Raw genomic sequence first — 15,254 nt, 5'->3', positions numbered from 1 at the left:
AGAATCTGTTAGAGCGCAATGGCGGAGGCCATCCGGTGAGTTCATTGTTACCACTGTTACACAAAGCACAAGTACTAAAACAAGCCTTAAACACTGTACAGGTTTTTTTTCTACCAAAGACAAAGACACAAAACCAAAGACACCAAAACCGTTGCTGCGCCAGGCCTGGCCGGAGGAAGATCCTCCGACTTGACTCGACCACCGCGGGATACACTAGAACACACGAACACACACACACATGGTTAGGTTAGTTTTAAATCGACGTAAAATCAATAAATTAGGACAACTTAAAACGCAATAAACATGACTTTTCCCATAACCCAAAGCGACGATCTTTTGTGATTCTTTTTGCCAGGACAGAGCGATTAGCTGAATCGAACCAGGATTGTGAAAGGGTAGGTACAATTCTCCTTCCCCACGTCAAATGTGAGCAGTTGCAGATCTCTACATCTCTCTCTCATCTCTAAGAGTCTCAAGTTCGTGTTTTTATTTAATTTTTAATTAATGAACTAGTGGTGGTAATTGCCCCCTAGTTCGTTATTACACGGTCTCAAGCGGTATCAACAAGTATATAGCGCAAAACTGTGTGCTTGATGAGTCTGCAACTTCAACTATCGGACTAACATTCCTCCCTTTTGTTGAACTGCAGGCTTCTTGGGAGGGCGCCGGTATTGACTAATAAAGTCGGGGTCTTCAGGGGTTAAACAGTGAACGGATGGTTGGCTCCCACTGATCATTTTTTATTCATTGTTTAACTTCAGCTGATCTGTCAATAACGGAGTAGCAGCTCATTGGCAGTCAACCATGCTCATGCTCATGCTCATAATCAATCATAATTCACAATTCATAAGTTTATCAAACCTATGCCGGATTCGGATGAGAAAAACTATTTCCAACAATTTGGTGTACAACCTTCCAATATTTGTTTGATTTTTCTATGAGAAAACTATAAATTTAGAAAAAGATAACAATTTCGACTATTTGGCAAGAAAGTCTGTCAAAAATCAATAAAAACTGTGGAATATACGATAACACATCTGTTATCAACTATATAACTGTTTATTTCATTGATATATACGGGGAAACTCACTTTTTCGTGTTCCAAAACATGGTTTTTGAAGAAAAAGGTCACAAATTTTTGCGCGCCAAGAAATTGATATTCATTATTTTAAAGCAAACAATTTTTCTCGTCTTTTGCAACCAGTTTCATTATGATTGATGCAGCGAATCATGAGAAATAAGCGATTTTGTTCTTCAATCCAGCAGAAAGGAATACGATTTTGGGTAAGTAACCTCATTTTGGCGCCACCTACATTTGAAACACAATCGCGCTGCAAAACCTCAATAGCTATACTCCTGATAGCATAAATGTCCCATATGCATTTTCATCGCTTTTGAGTTATTGATGCAGTTTGATTCAAAATCGTGTGCTCTTTCAAAAGAGCCTATAACATCCAGTACTTTGTTCTAGAAATCAGGAGAGCAATTCCAGCTCAAATCAGGATTTTTTCTGGTACTTTTGTACCCAACCCTCTCCGATTTCAATGAAACTTTGTAGACATATTATCCTAGGTTTATATAAGTCATTTTTGTGTATATGGAGCCAATAGTACTCGAGAATAACATTTGAGAAGGGCGTAAGGTATTTAAATATTTTAGTATTTTGCAATTTAAAAATTACTGTATCTCGAAGCCGTTGCATCGTATCAAAAAGTGGTCAAAGACAAACTTGTAGGAAATTGAACGGGCTTTCTGATAAAAATACACTGAAACAAAAATACACGCCACTTTTATGTCATTTTTCACTTTTTAAGTTTAAAAGTTAAATTTGAAGGTGATGTCACGATTTTTTTCGTTCAAAATTTTTGAAGAAATAGCCTAAAATGTTACTAAAAGACTGACGAAAAATGCAGGATGGTATGTCTCTCCTAAATAAATACAAAAATCATTTACTAAAACTGTTTTTTTGAAAAGTGGTCTAAACGTCAAAATTTTTAAAAACCGGTAGTGGGAATCGATTCTCCAGACAATTTTACATAAAAGTCTCCGTATTGACCATTGTCCTATGTCCAATCCTTGGGAACACAGAAAAAAATATTTCTGTAAATTTACATTATTTATCATGTACCAAAAGGTATCATGATAAATGATGTATATTTAGATTAGGTTCATTGGAAATTTACATTATATTCATTGGAAATTTACATTAGTTTTGAAGATTTACATTAGTTTTGGAATTTACATTACTTTTGAATTTACATTAGTTCAAATCAACTAATTCTGATTGGCCAATGGGAATGAGAAGCTCGACTTGGATTGCAGTAGGAAAAGGGTGTGGCCTATGTTCTATTTTAAAATGATTGAAGCGGGCAGCAAAAGGAAATTATGATTTTAAAAAGTTGTTTCTCAGGTAGGGGATGCTTTCTCGTCGACGGCCAAGTGGAATAACGCTGGCCTGGAATCGAACGGACGACGGGAAGAATGTTCGGTGTTACTGCTGCTACCCGCTGCCGACTGAGCCATCTTCGCATTTTGTAAACGAGCGGCTAAAGCATCAACTTGTTCAGGTCGAGGCACAGGCAGTGGGCCAGCGAAGTATGAGAGCGATAGAAAGAGAACCAAATATTACTATTTTTAGTTCGGGTAGTTTTGAAGTCAACGTTTGGCAGAAATACATTGGATATATGATTTACATTAAATAGGAATTTACAGGAAGCCGAACACGGGTAGAAATTCATCAGATTTGAGTTTCCATGCTCAACGTTTCCATTAGATTCATGATTTACATTAGATTTAGATTTACATTGGAGAAGTTTCCATGATTTTTTACTCTTTACATCATATTTCAACATTACATTGAGTGAGTTTACATAAGAAACAGTAATTACGTGCTGTGTAAATTCACATATTTTTTTCTGTGAAGATACAGCGGTTTTAAAAATAAAAATGTTGAAAAAACGGGATTTTTGGTGGTTTTTGACAATTTCTATATGACAGACTTGGTTTTTCAGTATCGTAAATATGTTTACCGGAAAGCTCGTCCAATTTCCCATAAGTTTGCCTTTGTTAGCTTTTTGATTTATATCGTTTTTATATTTACGTAATCAAATTTACTATCCTGGTTTCTACCACACTGAAAAAATATTCTATTTTCAGTTATAAGCAATGTAATTAAGCTTATATCTGTAAGCCCTTACATCCAATTGAAATGCTGTCAAAGGCAAACTTATGGAAAATTGGACGAGCTTTCCGTTAAAAATTTTTACGAGACTGAAAAACCAAGTGCTCAACAAGAATATATGGAAAAAATACCGTCATCAGGGTTGACATTGGCTCTGGGGGTGAGATTGGGTCATTGGGACATGTCATCATTTTGCCTTCCTCTCTGAGGTAAGGCCTGCTCTAAAAATGAACTTTTCATAGAAAGCTCGTGGACCCACCTTCATGTATACCTATCCACTCAGAATCGAAAACTGAACAAATGTCTGTGTGTGTATGTGTGTGTGTATGTGAGCAAAATTCTCACTGAGTTTTCTCAGCACTGGCTGAACCGATTTTGGTCAAACCAGTTGCATTCGATTTGGTTTAAGGTCCCATACGTACCTATTGATTTAGAAAGTTTCGATGTGTAGTTCAAAGTTATGTATAAAATGTGTTTTTGTATTTATCCGGATGTTGGATAAGTGACCGGAAATCGATTCAAATATCGTCATGTTATACATCGTTGGTTAGGTAATCGCAAGACCTTTCCAACGAGTCCAAAACATCTGGCAACCCTGTCTCGAGTTATGACCACTAATGTGATATTTATATACTTTATATAGGCCGAATCTCACTTAAATGTATTAAAACTATATCCGGATCCATAATCCAACCCACTGTTGGTTAGGCAATCATAAAACCTTTCCAACGAGTCCTGTGTTATGACCACTTAAGTGATATTTGTGTATTTTTTGTGGATTTTAAGAAAAACTGGATGAAATTTGTGCCCAAACCCATCGAATCACCAATTGTTGTTAAAGAGTGAGGAAGGCACCAACCACTTAGGTGAATTAAGTTAGTTTTTATGATCATATCTGTACAATAGAAATAATATCTAGTATGTAAGAAAATTGTAAGTAGCCAACATAAGCTTGACGAATAAACAATAGACATCCGAAACATAACTGACATTTTGACACACACAAAAACTATAACGCAATTCTATCATAAATCAAGAATCAAGCACATTTCAGCCCTTCCACTTTCCTTACATGTGACCCTCCAACAGTAGATAAATCTCCGCCAAAGTATGGACCCAATTTCTTAAGGGTTCATTTTTTCCGTCAAATTTTCCCTGCGACAGCCGGAAAACGTGACGCCTGCTGCATGCCTAAGAAGGGACATAAATCTCTTTTCAAACGGCTCCAACTACAGAATGTTATTCACCATGAAAAGGTCTAATCACTTTATTGAAGCAAAACTGTCCGCACAAACAAGTAGTCACATATTTTGAACAGCAGCAGGAAAAACAGACAAAAGTTGGGAGCGGACATTCGGCGAATATTTATCGCCCTTTTTCCGCCACCCAATCGGATTTTTTTCGATCATATCGAAGGGGCAGTGTGTTTTTTTTCTTCGAGGGAGTCGACTGGCAATTTGGGATATTGATTCCTTGCGCCGAGGCTTATAAAGCTGTACTAACCATTTGTTTTGGGTTCTACTACGGTGGAGGCTGCTAGATAGAGCTTAAACCCCCGGTGGGATCCACAAATTTAGTTTTACGGTTATTGTCCCATTGTCTCCGCGGCTGGCTTCCATTCTTGGCGACTAACGTCGGGAGAACTTTTTTTGTGTGTTATTGCTTCAATTTCTTTGATGTGAAAAGGGGAAATTGGGTGATTTTATTTAAAATAGGAATTTCACATAACCAATTAACATGCTGAGGAATACTGCAAACTAAACTAGCAATAACAAACAAAACAACTTTTCAGAGTAGTCTAGAATCACCTTTGAATGGATCCAGCATGAGTAAGGCTACCAACTGTACGGATTTTTTCCTTACCATACGGATTTTCGACCCTCTTTGCGGATTTTAAACAGGCCGGAATTTTTGTAGGGAATTTTTCGCATGCTACGGATTTGTACGGAATTTTAACAACTTTTTAAACACTGGATTGCTTTTTTTTATTTGGTCAAAGCTTTTGTTAACTAGACATTTTTATTTTTATTTTACTGTGAGTTTGATTTGAAAAGGGAGAGTTTTCCGGGTTTTCCTCAATTTAAACTTGATTATCAATAAGTCTAGTTTTTTAAAAGGTCCTATAAACTATTGTCTTTAATATGTTGATAGGACCTTTTAAAAAAATCTCGAATTGTTCTTTTAGAAATTCCTTACTAAATATATTTATCCATTAAAAGATCCTAAGGCCATCTAAAACTTGTGAAAACCTTTGAACATTTGAATTAACAAATCTAGAGTTTTCTAAAGGTCCTATAAACTGTTGTGTTTCACACCCAAGTAACAAGCAAAATGCTTCTACTTCTTAGCAGGTTTTATAAAAGATTTAAAATTTGCTACTCGGTGTTGTAATGATATTGAACAAAACTTTAAAGATTTACGATAGAAATCTCTTAAAAGTATCTTCAAGAGCACTTTAGAAGCATGACACATAGTTTTATGCCACTCTTCGTTGTTTGACTTGAAGTTATCCCAGAGAGGTTATTTTTAAGACCATTTTACATTGCCAAAACTGCCTTAAAACTGAACTAAAACTACTCCGTTTAATGAAAGCATAATTCAAGAGTCTTTGAACTTGATCTGTCAAATCACTGAATATTCGTACAGTCAGTCAGTTTAGTGACCTCTCCGACACGCAAAATCGGCACGACGCATCCGGACCAGAATTAGGCGTTTCGAGAATGGAGAAAAATGTCCCGCGGAGTGCTAGTGTTTTTATTGGTTTCGTGTTGATTACTGTGACTAAAAATGTTCGTTATTTCAACGTTTTTTTTCCCCTGTGATTTTTTTTCGACAGGTGCTGGCCGAAGAAGCCCACCCGGTTGAGGATCTGGATGTCGGTGCGTGCCGCGAGCTCCTGTCCGGCGCCCAGAGCAAACTTTCGTCGGCCTCTACTGATGTGGAACGCGCCGAGGCTGAATTGCCGTTAAAGTGGCCAAGGCTCTCGTCAAGGCTGTCGAATAAGGTGCGAGCAGAACACCAACCTGCCGGTGAATCCGTGTCCAGTACCCGTCCTTACATTTAGATTCAAGTGCGAGATCAGTGTTTTCTTTAAAAATCGCGGCCGTTCAATGAATAAATAAAAAGATTTGAAAAATAATTAACGCCATTGTTTTAATCCAACGACAAAAAAGCATTTCCAAAAATCTTTTTCGGATCTACCTCCTGCAAACAAATATGTGCATTAGGGTGGGTACGGATTTTGAAAAGTTCTCAGATCAAGTTCTGGTGTGGTTCCCCTTGTAGGGCATACCCATAGAGACTCTCACGCCAAATTTCAGCTCATTTGGTTGAAAACTGGCTTGTCTCAAGCGGGTTCAAGTTTACATGGAAATTACTATGGGAAATTTTGAATTTTCGTTCATTCGCTCCTACAGGCCTGGGGAAAACATGTAGAAACTTCTAGGATGGCCAGAAATGAGCGGAATCGTCTGGAGAACAACTTTCCCTAAGAGACCAGGTCGATTTGTTCAACCCCCATCGAGCTCAACGGCAATACATCCGGGGTTTTCGGAACCAACGGTTTTCCCCAGAAAAGCATCAAATTTTCCTTAGCATGCTATGAATGCTTGATGAACACCGCGACGCCACATGTCAAACAGCTACCACGTGGACTAGCATCGCCTATAAAAAATACTTTTTATTACTTTTTGAACCATAGAATTATCATTCATGGTGATCAGGATACTATTCAGCTGTATTCTGAACCTCCAAATAAGAAAAAAACTGTTATGGTGCAAATTTTACAATCACGTGGTAGCTGTTTGACACGTGGCGTCGCGGTTTTCATCAAGCATTCATAGCATGCTAAGGAAAATTTGATGCTTTTCTGGGGAAAACCGTTGGTTCCGAAAACCCCGGATGTATTGCCGTTGAGATCGATGGGGGTTGAACAAATCGACCTGGTCTCTTAGGGAAAGTTGTTCTCCAGACGATTCCGCTCATTTCTGGCCATCCTAGAAGTTTCTACATGTTTTCCCCAGGCCTGTAGGAACGAATGAACGAAAATTCAAAATTTCCCATAGTTATTTCCATGTAAACTTGAACCCGCTTGAGACAAGCCAGTTTTCAACCAAATGAGCTGAAATTTGGCGTGAGAGTCCCTTTGGGTATGCCCTACAAGGGGAACCACACCAAAACTTGATCTGAGATTTTTTCAAAATCCGTACCCACCCTAATGTGCATGCGCTACGGTCGCAATACTACGCGTTTTACTATGCGATAAAACCGCATTAAAGCTTACTGCAGTCTACATGTTCTTACTTAATCTTGAACAAGAGCTTCTCAAGAAACATAGCTCTAATAACTGCTTTGAGTAAGAGAGAATAGATTTGATGAGATCAGCCATATTAACATGAAAAAATAACGCCCAAAAACGGAAGCCATGTTGAATTTTCTGCTGATGTAGAATTAATTGTTCCATTAAAAATTACAAATCATAGTAATTTTGAAAGATTCATACCTTCGATGCATATTTTTTCGAGGCATCTAAGAAAATTGATCAGTGAAATTTTTATGGCAAGAATTTTACGATAAAAATGGCTGCGTAAAGTCACAGTTATATTTATTTGTTTATTATAATATAATTATCGGTGTAAGCTTAAGTTCATCGGCCATTTGTGAATTAATTTCGAAAAGATTAAATGGATTTCACGAAATAAAATTCAGAACTGGGTTTTCTTCGACAAATCTCTTTTATCATCAACGAGAGCAAATAAGTTTAAGTTCACTTTATTACAGTCTTGAAGATCTCTTCTATGTTGTTATAAATTTTTGAAGCTTGAGAATAAGTTTTAGAATAGCAATTAAGAGCATTTGCAGAGTATTGTAAAAATCAACGTCAATTTGCTTAGTTTTAAATTACTCCGCATAAACGCTCTTGATAACCTCCTAAAATAGTCCACTTTGCTCTTAACTCAGGTTTAACGCTGATTTGTTGTTGTTCTGGAGAAAGTTTGGCTTTTTGATATTTTTTGGCTAAGATAACTTGAATCTATCTTTAAGAAAGTAAAAAAACTTAAATTGTTACTTGGGACATGTTATAGGACCTTTTCGATATTTTTTTTTTGGATATGTGTTCGTGAAAACACTTAGAACGATTTTATTCGTTAAAGCAAACTTGACATTTCGTAAACTTTTAAACTTTTAACAAAAAAATAAGAACATAATGTGTTGATTCAAATCACGGTTAATGGCCTATCTACAATCACTTAACTTAGAAAATTTCACTTAGCTTAGGAGTTTGAATCAATGGAAATGAATCTGATCTTCTACAATGAAAAGGAATAAAATTAGAAACTTGACGTATGGTTTGGAAAATTTCAAAATCTACGGTAAGTTGACGTTTCCATATCAAAGGTAAACAAACAACTGCATAGCAACGTATATCAGCCCAGCAAATTTTCTAAGTTGATTGTGGATGACGGCCGTAAGTTGTGTACATTTTCTAAGTTTTACTTTACTTAACTATTCTAAGCTAAGTGATTGTAGATAGGCCATTATTGTATGAATACTTTTAAACGTGCAAGTCATAAGCACTCTGATAGCATTTTGTGAAATTTGTTAGCTGTAAAAACGACACAGTTTTAAATTTTTAATTCTCAAATTTAATTTAATTTAATTTAATTTAATTTAATTTATATAAATAATTCCTTGACAGTTTTTGTTATACCATGCTATCATATTGGCATAATGTACGGATTTTTGCTCAGCAAGAGTTGGTAGCCTTAAGCATGAGTTAGGGCTTCCCCCACTGGGACCACGTCATCGGCACTATATTGGAGAACCATAAAATGTCATCACCGTCATCGTCGCGAGATACTAGGAGAAGATCCCTACCGAGCGGGGGACCCCACTGGCAGAGTGAGGGAAAACATCGGACAGAACATAACAAATTTATATCACCGTAGGAGGTTGAGAAATGGGAGATTTCCGGCTCCGACTCCGGTTGCTGCTGAGCGTAGCGTAGTTCTATGAACGGTTCAATTAAGGAAATGGCCAGAGCAGTGATTATCGAGGATTTGTTCGGACTACGAAGAACGAATAGCTATTATAGTGATATCACTATCAGCCTTTGTTCACATATCGCACTCATCGTCGTTTAATTTTTCATTGACTTCATAATCCATAGAAAACGTATCTTTTTTAATGAGCAGTTTTACTTTCATGGTATTCTACAAATTAATTATTTTCATTTAGTGATGAATATCGTTCTTTTAAGAAATAGATAATGTATTTCAGGTGGACATATTGACTAGAATTTCAGTAATCAACGAATCTTATAGCATCCAAAGCAACGAAACAATATTTCTTAGATTAAACATACTAACCTCCTACCTAAGCAATTTCGGTTAATATTGCGGTTTCCTCTTAAGCGTTTAAAATACTAGCACTGAAATGAAGACGCTTTCTGTAAAAATATTTTGTTTACTCTCGCTGCACCTTGCATTTGCCATGCAATTTTTTACTGTATTCTGATGATAAAATGATTAGCACTGATTTTTTTTTTCAGATTACTATGTATCTTTTGAAGGAATTTTTTGATCGATTTGATGTCTTTGTTAAAGTTGTTGGTATGGATATTGGATATGGACTAAACGGTAAACAAATTATACGCGGTAAAAACATATGATTTTTTATTTAACTTTTTGTCACAAAACACTATTTTACTTATTTTTACTACTTAAGTGATATTTTGATACCGTTTTCAAGTTAAAGCCATTTTAAGGTAACTTTTTTGAAAATAGTCGCAGTTTTTCATTTTTTTAAATTGGTGCACATGTTTGCCCACCCACTGAAAACAATATTTTTGAAAAGCTGAGAAAATTCTCTATATTTTGCTTTTTTGAACTTTGTTGATACGACCTTTAGTTGCTGAGTTATTGCCATACAAAGGTTTGAAAACAGGAAAATTGATTTTTTTCTTAGTCTCACGCAAAAAAACCCACTAATTAAAAAAAATTGAAAACTGCGACTATTTTCAAAAAGTTCCCTGGCGTTTTTTTAGGGGACATAACTTATCAAAAATTAAAAAAAAATTTAAAATAGTGTGTTTTTGCAAATCAAGTTTTAGTGACAAACAGTTAAATAAAAATCACCTATTTTTACTGTGTATCATTTTATTAGTGAAGTCCTCATCCATACCTACAACTTTGCTCAAGACACCAAATCGATACAAAATTTCCTTCAACAGATACAGATTTTTGAATTTTCATGCATCATTTTTGTATGGACAACAGATTTGTATGGAAATTTATATGGACAAACTAATGATGCAAAATGGCTTCTTTGGGCATATCAAAGGCACCAAAAAAGTTTCAGCCGGATTCTGAGAGAATTGCTCAGCTGAAAAGTTTTCGCTTATTTTGATAAATTTTATCTTTTTATTTTATTGAATTCCATATCAACTTCCACTCAAACAAACAAATATCGTAAAAATTAAATAAGACTAAGCAAAAATCTGAAATGTTCTTTGATGATCAAAAATACTATTCATTTAATCTCACATGTAATAAATTTCTAAAAATAAATCAATTCAACTTAACAAACAAAATAATAAAAATTTAAATAACAAGCCATAGTCTCAACAATTGAGTGCAAAAAGTGTTTTAAAATGCATTTCACAATGTTTGCGAAATCGTGAAAATTGATTAATCTCAAAATATTCCACATGCAATTTAATTACCATTTTTTGTCCAGACCAGGTGACCTCTATTTTGACGACCCACCGCATAGCGTATAGAACACGTGCGTTCAATTTCAACACGCACCTCTAAAATTCTGAATGAAACGAAAGCCCTTTTTCGGTGCACGTGCCCTTGCGGACGTTCGTGTGTGCGTGTGCCTTGAAAGCAATCAACTATGGCGAACGCTCATCCCACGTGGTCGACTTCTCGAAAGTGTACCACCTCCCAGAGTTTGCACGACAGCTTAAAAGCTCGTAAACAAGTGGAGGCGAACGCGAATGTTTTGTGTATCTTTTTAGGGCTTTTTCTTCCTCAATAAAAGCCCTTAACACTCGTGAGTTACCCCGCAGCGCTGAAGTAAAGGGGTTGGAAAAGCTTCCAGAAGGTGCGAAAATGTGCATTTCCCAGCAATGATACTTGGAATTACATAAGCGACCAAAAGGGAAAACACCGGGAGATCCGGTCGGAGGTTGGCTACTTTTGGCGTGAGAGCACTGCTGAGTGACGACCGCGAAGCGGTGGTGAATGAAAGTGTGGGAAATGAGTGCCCCCAGCACACGCAACCAGTGTGGGCTGAGAGTGGTGAGTGCATTTTTGAGTGAATCGAGTTGGACAATGAGTAGGATGCCAAGAATGGAACGGTGAGAAATACAATGGCGAGGCAATTGAGCGTTATCGGCGTGATGGTATCACACAGAGTATAATAGAATGGAATAGTTTATTGTTTGAAATAAAGGGGCGATTACTGGTTAAATAAAACCCTTAAATGGGAGTGATTACACAAGTCAACAAAAGAAAAGACACATTCACGGTTCATGGAAGAGCGTACACTAGAAGGTCCCAGGATCACGTGACTCTATGGAAATTATAAGAATTACCCTTAGAATTGGGTCATTCTCCGCCAAATCACACAGCAGTTGCTTTGACCCCTCTTCGAGTTGTGTGAATATTTGTTTTAAGGGGTAATTTTGGTCCCTGATCGAATCTGAGGTCCATTTGTCGATATCTCTTGCCGGAGGGGCGATACGACTCCTTCTGCACGGATTTCTATCCGTGGATTTTCAATAATTTGCAACCTTGAATTGTGATGATAATTAAATTTATTTAAGAATTCGCTTATACTTTGCTAGTGCTAAGAAAAAAAAATAAATAAAACAAAGTAATCTTGTTATTTCATAACAAAAATTGTGGTCATACAAAATAAGTATGGACATGCAAATGAAATTCTGTACCTTGAGAAGAAATTTTCTAATCGGTTTCTAATACGTATTTTTCGGAATTTTGAGTACGCCATCAAATCGGGCGAAAATTCTACAAAAAATCCCTTTGACACCTAATTTCTATCTAATCACCGTTTTAGACTGCAAATTATTGAAAACACCTCTTTTCTCGCATGTTCAAAAATGAAAGAGATCGTACCGCCCCTCCGTCACAAGATATCATAAAACGGACCTCGGCTTCTTGATCAGGGACAAAAGTTTCCCCTTAGGACAAAGTTTCAGGCAAATCAAAGAGGGGTCTGGGCAACTTTTCCCGATTTCGTGCCCATGGGCAAAGTTTCATCCAAATAAAAAATAAGCAAATTTAAAAATCGCAATATAATTTGTGAAAATCTAGAGAACTACTCCACTACTAAATCTTTAGTTTTGATTCCCAAATATTTCCCGATTAGCTCCCGCTTCAGTCAATATACTGCTCTTTCCTTCTAGTGAATGGCCTGTAATCAATTACCTAGTGCACACAAGCCCTAAGTGGACCTGATAAAAAATGGATGACCTAACATCACTTTCCCTGACTGGGGACATGACCCATTCAGCCATCAATCTCCCTCGTCGTCAACATACCAAGCCCAAGCCCCGTCTTGACCATACAAACATCTATTATGTTACTACACGCTAAAAAAAAGAGAGGGAAAGCTAACATCATGTAAATCATGATAATAGCTGTCAGTATCACAACCCCTTGACCTCCACCACCCATTCACCAACCAACCGCTCAAACATAACCTCACTTTTCCGACCGACGCTTCGCGCGCCGCGCCGCGTTGAACAAAATGTAAACAAACCACCCACTTGGCCACCCTCAACCCAACCACGCAGATATCAGCGGGGATCACCACTTGACGGGTTTGTTTGTACATGCGCCCTGGCGCCTCATCCGCCGCGGGAACTCATTCTCCTAGAGTGTGTGCTCTCACGGGAAATTTTGGGTCCGTAACTCAGGGAAACTCACACCTGTTTTGGTTGGTGGCGAGCGCTCGCCGCAGCAGGACAACTCTGAGTTGTGAACAGGATTTTCCCGTGGACGGTCGGTATTTGTGGGGTCGCTCCCGGGGAGCTTTTTAGGGAAAATTTTGAAGAAGTGTTTTTGGGTTTTTAGTGGATATTGAGTGAGTTTTTAGAGAAAAATTGTCAATTCATAATGACTTTTGAATGAATAACAAGAGTTACCAGCAAAATCCCAACGATTTTGGTCCTCAAACCCAGCTGCAGAATCCTCAAACAGCAATGCCAGTGTGTGTGTGTGTGGGTATTTGTTTTGCCCCTGCCGAGAGTGCTGGAAGGGATTCAATTTTTGGCACCACTCTGAAAGGAAGGAAGGAAGGAAGGAAGCCACTGCTTCCTTTGGTGGTGCTGCTTCAGTGATGATTTCGCTCGCGAAGGATACGGTTCACAAAGCAAAAAGCTCCTCCCGAAGAAGAAAAGTCGGCTCAATCTGGGGATAGATCCTTATGTTGGCAGAATAGGAAGAATAAGCTTAAACAGTGGATGAGGTGTTGTGATTGTGCTAACTTGCCACAGGAGTTACCGAAGTGTTTTGAGACAAATTTCAATGATAGAGTGTACAAACCAATAAGTTAAAATTGTTCAAGATCGTTTGAAATGAAAAATTATATTTGATTAAAAAAACAATAATCAGTCTGATTTGTTGGGAACATATTTTTAAATCAAATTGATATCAACCAGTAACTAGATTGAAATCGGAAATATAAGTTAAACAGTTTAAAACATAACATTTTCAACGGAAGTAAATTTTCAGGCACTTATGAAAAATGTTTCGAAAAATGTCACATTTTTTAAAATTTATTTATTTGCGTTTAAGGACCACTTAACTCAAGAGTCATTCGGGTCCGAACATTATTTAATATTTTTTGAATCCATGTAGAGGATCACAAATACAGCAAAACTTCAAAAAGAGTTCTGTGTTTTGCCCAATTATGCATTGGTGAAATGCATTTTCCATAATTAAATTAAATAAATGATAAAAAGTAAATATTTTATTTTTGACAAAAAAAATATATTGTTTAATTCCAATTATTTAGGGACCATCCATAAACCACGTGGACACTTTTTTGGGAATCTGTTTCCCCCCCCCCCCCCTCGTGGACAATTGTCCATACAAAAAAAACTGTCAGCTGTGAATGCAAATAATGGATTGTTAATTTCCAGTGGCAAGAGCTTGAAAATTGTCAAAAATGTGTAGTTTAAGGCAGTTCATAACACATGAACTTATTTTTTATAAACAACATTCTAAAAAGAATGTCAATGAAAGACATCGCAATGCCTTTTCACCTATTTTATTCTACAAACTCTTTAACGAAAGTTGAAGAAAATTAAATATAAACTGACGAAAATAAATATAGAATGATTTTTTGGTTACAAAAGTTTGTTCAAATTGGTTTAAAATAAATTGAGTAAATTAGTATATTGGTTAGGCATATTGCCAAGTTTTATATTTAATAGAAGTTTAACAAAACTTTTTTTTTTAATTTTCGAATTATGGTTAAAACCATGCAAACAAACACACTATTTTTTCACTTCCTTTACTGTTGGTGAATCTGTTATTTCGAATGTGCTTCGTAATGGAGCAAAATTTCTAATATCTCAGTAAAATTGGGATAGCTACAGGCCCGTAGCCAGGGGGGTGGGAAATTTTTGGAAGAAAAGAAGAAGAAAATTTCTTCATCCAGGCCTACAAAAACATTGTTCTACACGTTCTAACCAACAATTTGAGTGGTGAGCACATAGATTAACTGATAATACCATTAAAAGAGAAATTCATGCATCTAGGTTTCAGGTTTTTATGATAGATAAATGACATTTTAGTTGGCTTTGGTGGACTTGAAATAAACCTAAATCAATTTTGTATTTGTAAAATAATGATGCTTCAAAAATAAAAAAAATCGATTTGGGTAATTCTCCGCCAACTCACACAGCAGTTGCCCCGACCCCTCTTCGATTTGCGTGAAACTTTGTCCTAAGGGGTAACTTTTGTCCCTGATCACGAATCCGAGGCCCGTTTTTTGATATCTCGTGACGGAGGGGTGGTACGACCCCTTCCATTTTTGA

This window comes from Culex pipiens, chromosome 3 (genome assembly GCF_016801865.2).
Source record: "Culex pipiens pallens isolate TS chromosome 3, TS_CPP_V2, whole genome shotgun sequence".
NCBI lineage: Eukaryota > Metazoa > Arthropoda > Insecta > Diptera > Culicidae > Culex > Culex pipiens.
The sequence above is the reverse complement of the archived record's forward strand: the minus strand, read 5'-3'. Positions refer to the sequence as shown.